The sequence below is a fragment of the Triticum dicoccoides genome, chromosome 2B, assembly GCF_002162155.2.
Source record: "Triticum dicoccoides isolate Atlit2015 ecotype Zavitan chromosome 2B, WEW_v2.0, whole genome shotgun sequence".
NCBI classification, from domain to species: domain Eukaryota; kingdom Viridiplantae; phylum Streptophyta; class Magnoliopsida; order Poales; family Poaceae; genus Triticum; species Triticum dicoccoides.
The window spans coordinates 40,838,217-40,844,904 of NC_041383.1; positions in this window are offsets into that span (position 1 = coordinate 40,838,217).

The following is a 6,688-nucleotide window of genomic DNA, read 5'->3' on the forward strand; positions in this document are numbered from 1 at the left end:
TGACGCCGATGCTTGGGCTGTTTTTTGGAGGGGTCATCCTCCGCTGCCCCTTCGCCATTCCCATCCTTTGGGATATCCACCATGTATATGTCATATGATGAGGTGGCTTTCCAGTGCCCAGTAGGCGCTGGTTCCTTGTCGTCTCCGGCATCGTCGTCTATACCGTCGATGTCTTCGGAGTCGTAGTCTAGCATGTCGGTTAGATCATCGACAGTGGCTACCAAGTGGGTGGTGGGTGGGGTTTGAATTTCTTCGTCGTCCGCATCCCAACAGTCCTGGCCGCAGTCCGGCCAGGGCTCTCCTGATAACGAGAGATACTTCAGCGAACTCAAGATGTCGCCAAAAGGTGAGTGTTGAAAGATGTCCGCCGCGGTGAACTCCATGATCGGCGCCCAATCAGATTCGATCGGAGGGGGCGCGGGAGGTTCGGAGTCCGGCGAGGAGTCCGGCACCTCGGAGCCGCGAGCTTCGTGAGGAACAAGGTCAGTGTTCGGCTCTATCGCCGTAGAGCTTGCAGCCCCCAAGGCGATGTCTAGCCATCCGTCCTCGATCTGCGCAGCCAGCTCCGAATTGAAGATTGGAGCAGGTTCGAGTGCGGCCTCCAGGGTACTGTCCGGCTGCAGAGCTAAATCATGCCCGTCGTGACAGTGTGGCGCGCTTGGCTGTGGCTCGAATCCATCGAAGATCAAGTCCTCGCGGATGTCAGCTGTGAAGTTCAAACTTCCAAATCTGACCTGATGGCCCGGGGCGTAACTTTCGATCTGCTCTAGATGGCCAAGCGAATTGGCCCGCAGTGCAAAGCCGCCAAATACGAAGATCTGTCTGGGGAGAAAGGTCTCACCCTGGACTGCGTCGTTGATGATGATCGAAGAAGCCATCGAGCCTATCGGTGACAACACAGAGAAACTCTCAATGAAAGCACCAATGTCGGTGTCAAAATCGGCGGATCTCGGGTAGGGGGTCCCGAACTGTGCGTCTTGGCGGATGGTAACAGGAGACAAGGGACACGATGTTTTACACAGGTTCGGGCCCTCTTGATGGAGGTAAAACCCCACGTCCTGCTTGATTAATATTGATGATGTGTGTTACAAGAGTAGATCTACCATGAGATCAAGGAGGCTAAACCCTAGAAGCTAGCCTATGGTATGATTGTTGTTCGTCCTACGGACTAAAGCCATCCGGTTTATATAGACACCGGAGAGGGCTAGGGTTACACAGAGTCGGTTACAATGGTAGGAGATCTACATATCCGTATCGCCAAGCTTGCCTTCCACACCAAGGAAAGTCCCATCCGGACATGGGACGAAGTCTTCAATCTTGTATCTTCATAGTCCTGGAGTCCGGCCGATGATGATAGTTCGGCTATCCGGACACCCCCTAGTCTGGGACTCCCTCACCCCTTCTCCACCATTGGGATCGGCCTTCCGGACTGGCTGGGCTTGAATACATATGATGATGCCTACATGAGATTGAAGAAGATAGCAATTGCGGACCCACCGACAAAGCGACGCGGCTACGACGATTACTTTCTCATCGCGGTCTTCGACATAAGGATTGCCATCAATGCAAGAGGCAGTAACGGCAGAGGCTGGCGCATGTTGGCGGCGGTAGATTTGTATCCCTACACGTTCGAAGACACTGTGCGCCATCTAGGCCGCATCTTCGCGTTGACAAGCTAGGGGACTTGTTTCATCTGGTTGCCATCCTACGGTACGGGAGATTACAAACGGAATGCACAAACCATCATTTGCATCGCTAACAGTACTCCATTATTTTGCAGGGACCAGTCATCCCCCAATCAAAATAAGATTGCTGATCCTGGATGTGCATTTGCATCCGTGATTCGGTCTAACCTGGAACCTTGTAGCTGACTTTGGCATATTGGAATCAACTATCTTAGCAGTCATTACCCATGGTACCACTGATGTGCAACATGGTCACACAATCTACCACGATCGGACCATCACCATCTACCCAGGTATTCCATTTTTTAACCCTCTCGCCTTCTCTTTCATTATTGTACTAGTAGTATACTTAGTACTACGTAGTACTAGTAGGAGTACTTTTTACCTTGGAGGACGCGTATAGCTAGCTAGGCCCTTGAAGACTTGAACCCACTAGCTGCCACCATTTTTGTTTTTCCATGTCTTACTAACTCATCCATGTAGCCATGAGTGGCTATATATAATAAGCCGGTTATTTTACTTCCTCTATACTGAAGTAGTACTATTTGCTGCACAGTATTACTGCCCGCCATATTTGAGCACAACATTATTATGCATGGACCTTGACTATGTACATCACCATGTGTCCAGATCTGGGATGCCGCGTGTACCAGATGAACGGCGCCGAGTTCAACCCCCGTGATGCTACGTGGGTGCCGAGGAACACTCTTGGAGAGTACTCGCTTTTTATCGGGGACAGCTACCCCATTGTGAAGCGGATGCCACCTTCCGTGCATGACATGGAAGGCCTGTCGTTCATGAAGCATGGTTGTGTCTTCAGTGCGCACTGCCGGATGAACGACATGCTGGGACACGCTATCCCTGATTTATGCCGCTTCAGCTTGGATGAGTCTCCATCGTGTGAAACCGGACTAGAAATCTGCGACAATGATTCCCGTTGCCCACCGTTATGGATCGCGCCATCCATGAAGAACACCTGGGACTGGAACCTGGAGGAGCACATGTAGCCCATCTATAACGTGTAAGCTGAGTACTGTAATTTTGAATGGTAGCGCTGTGAATATATGTAGACTAGTCGTGCACAAATTTATCACATGAATTGGAGATGAACTTGTGTGGCATACTGGCATTTGTCCTTTAGAATTTATTACTAGTAAATGTGTTATGTGTACGTGCAAGTTCTGTGGTTGTTGCACGGGCTCCAACATGCTCTTTGAGAAAAAAGGTGGCACAACTTTGGATATACGTGACGTGGCGGCATCATACAGTAACATCGTTCGCTATAGTTGTAGTACTCCAACTAGGACGACAACTCCTATAAAACCTTGCACTTGGCTCTTCGCCTCTTCGGAAGGTCCAACAATGATGATACTAAAGTACAATATGCTTGTGGCAATCTGACACCGATTGAACTACTGCATGTCCACCGCGAGGGCGAGGGAGAGGGAGAGGGAGAGGGCGTTGTAGTCAAAACCCTCTCCTCGTCCTGCGAACCACCGCGCGCGTGGGCGAGGGAGAGGCGTAGTAAGCAAGCTTCTCCTCGTTCGGCGAGTTGACGGGACACATCAAAGCAGTACTAGTACTAGTAGTCCATACTGCGTCCTTTCTGATTAATATGGCTTAATTTGAAATGAGAAAAATACACTGGCGGTCAACGTATGAGAAAAATACATAGTCGACGTGGCACTTTGTTGACTGGTTAAATTGTCACCTGGTTTCTGGGTCCCACCTGTCAGTTGGCAGAGCAAAGAAATCAGTTAAACAAAACTTTACACAGGCGCGGCACCAGTCCAACCCTTGCGCGCGAACCGCCCAGGCTGTGTATGTGAGTGCATCCACGTGTACTCCCTCAGTCTTCCAACAAAGAGTGTACATCGGCTATAAACAAAGAGTGTAGTACATGATGTACATCTACACTTCCAATGCATTTAGCCTTTAATCTAAATCGATATTGATTGACTAATGCACCAACTTGTGCTGTAGGTATAGGCTACATGTCTATCCTTAATTACAGCATGCAACAACCTTCATTTAGTCTACTTCTCTCAATGGTCGCATGCACACATAAGTCTGCTACTTTTGGGCATTAATTATGCCCTGGTCAATGTGTAAATCTCTAAATGTACAGTCTTTCATAGACGTAGGGAGTAGGTTGAGCACTTGAGCGTGAGCGTGTGTGTTGCGTCGTGCGTTGTGTGCCGCATGGGTGCGTGAGTGTTGCGTGCGTCCATGTGTACGTGTGAGTGTTGCATGTTGCATGCATGCATGCATGCATGGGGCTTACTCCCTCCCATTGACATGTTCATATTTCAAGCTTCCTCTGTTCCCTCCATATGGGGATACTCCCCCTGTTCCCAAATACGGAGTAAAAGCCATCCTCTGTTCCCAAATATGGAGTATTTGTCTTTCTATAGATTTCAACAAGTGACTAGGTAATGAGTGAAGTTAGCGTAGATGCATAGGGATACTGTAGAAACGAAGTCCTCGCGATCCATTATTCCCCATCTCGATCAGAGAGAACTATTCAACTAGTCTTCGCAGTGAAGTGAAAATACACACTGCAGCAGATGGGACATGTAATTAATAAGCTGAACCAGCGTGTTGGTGTTACTAAATCAGCCTTACCCAGTACTGCCATCATGTTTGCAAGTAGAGCACGCTTCCGCAAATACGCCTACACACCTCTGTCCTCCATTAACTGACATATGGGCCCTCTTGTGGTAGACCCACATGTCATCGGTGTAACTATTTACACTCCGAAGGATGGTATATCCTGGTAGTAGTACTATTAGAATTGAGATTTAATGCACTTTCTTCCCCGTCTTCCACTCTTCTTCCTCCTCTCTTCCCCATCGTCGGTCGCACACCATTTACCCCCGCTCACTTCTCGCCTCCCTGCGGCATCTTCCTTGGTAGCTCGCGCGTACCATATCCCCCCGCTCACTGCTCGGCCACACAAGGAGAAGCTTCTTCGCTCGCCCGCCCGAATCCACTTCCCCACTGGCTCGCAGGCACCGAAAACCCCAATGGCAGAACCGACTGACACGCAGAGCCGCGATTGGAATTCCCACCCCGATGTTCTCTTGGAGCAGATCTGTAATCGTATGGACCTACTCAGCACCGTCCGTCTGGCCGCATGCTCGGTGTATTTGTACCATCTACTCGTCTGCAACCGGCCGGCTCTTTTCAAGACACCCTGCTTGCTGATGCCCGATCCTCGCGGGTGGCCCAGACACTGACTTGACGATCATATGGAGGTTGCCGTGGTGCCCCTTGACATGCTACCACTACTCGTCCACCTGTCCTTCATGCGCGACCACTACTGGGCGGGCATGAAGGCCAACTGGATCGTCCTCATCCACCACTCCAGTAGTCTGTGGTGTCTCGTGGATATCTACACCCAGCGAGAGATCACCCTTCCATCGTTGGATACCGCTGCCATCAAGCCTCGTGGCCCGCCGGACACTCCTGCCTACTACGCACGAGACGCGTCAAGCATTTGGCTCGACCTCTGTTTGCAGAAAGTTGTAATATGTGAAGTGCCCACACCATTAGAAGACTACATGAATTACAAGCTCATTGCCTTGTTCAACATGGGATTAGTCTATATGGAATCCGGCTGCCATACATGGTTATGGCTCATCATCAATCCTGTTGAGGCAACATTTCTGTCTGATGCTATAGTGCATGATGGCATCGTTTACGCAGTCGACACACAAATTGGCTGCCTATACAGGTGGAATCTATCGTCATGTAATTGTTCTATCGCATCTCATATTTACCTTATGAATACGACTGCCTGTTCATTTGTTACAAATTTAGAATACATAGCATGTCTATAACCACATCATTGCTATATCTTCCTCTCATTTCCTAGATTTTTATGACCACACATGTTATTGTTAGAGTTGATATGAGAACAATTGGCATCTAATGATTGTTAGAATACATACTATGAGCATAACATCATGATTGCTATATGTTACTCTAGTTTACAAGATTTTTATAACAACACATGTTATTGCTTAGAGTTGATATGAGAACAGTAGTAGTAAGTTCTATGGTAGAATATGAGTAGGCATTGTCATAGTTGTTTTCCTCTCATTGTTACATGATGTTTGAACCATGACATATTGCTAGAATATGAAAGCCATTGGCTTATTTTTTTTAATTTGGGGTATGATTATGACCACGACATTGCAATTCTCTGTCTATGATATGTGTCACTGTTATAATAATCTTAATTCCACACATACTCTGAACATGATTGTTTATTTTTGTCCTTTTGGTCTCTAATTTGAATTGTTGCAGCAGACGCAAATGCGCTGGCCTTCATGATTCCAGGACCTGGAATCATACCAGCCGATGGGTGGTGGTTGATCGCTCGTTCAGCTGACGGCGGTCATTTGATGCTCATTAGCACGTACCAAATTGACCAAACCATTACATCAAACCACATGCAGTACAATGCATGGGGCGTTCGTGACATTGATGGCTATGGCTGCTTCGTGTTCGAGAAAGATCCCAGCTCCATTGGGCCAGGTGTAATCAACTGGAGGCGGGTTTATAGCCTCGGCAACCACTCCTTGTTCCTCGGGTTCAATTATCCGATCATCCAACCAATCATCGATCATATCACCGGCGATGATTATCGTGCTATGCAACTTCCATTTGCAAGGAGGGACTGTGTTTACACATCATACCATGGGTTTCATGAATCACCATATCCAGAGATTCGTCGACACAGCTTGTTGCCAGATAATCTTCAGTGTGTGAAAGGCATCAAGCTTCCATGCGATGGATGCCTTTTGCAAACCCGACATGCGGCGATGTTGTTCATGCCAACAGCAAATAGCACAACTTGATTCGTGTTGATATCTAAACTGAGCCATGTATTCTACTGCTGTAGCATGACCCTCTTTTGTTGGATATTATGTACTTTTGTTATTTTAAAGCACTCCTCTGGTTTGAAGGATAGATACCTTCCTGGGATCAAGTGCATC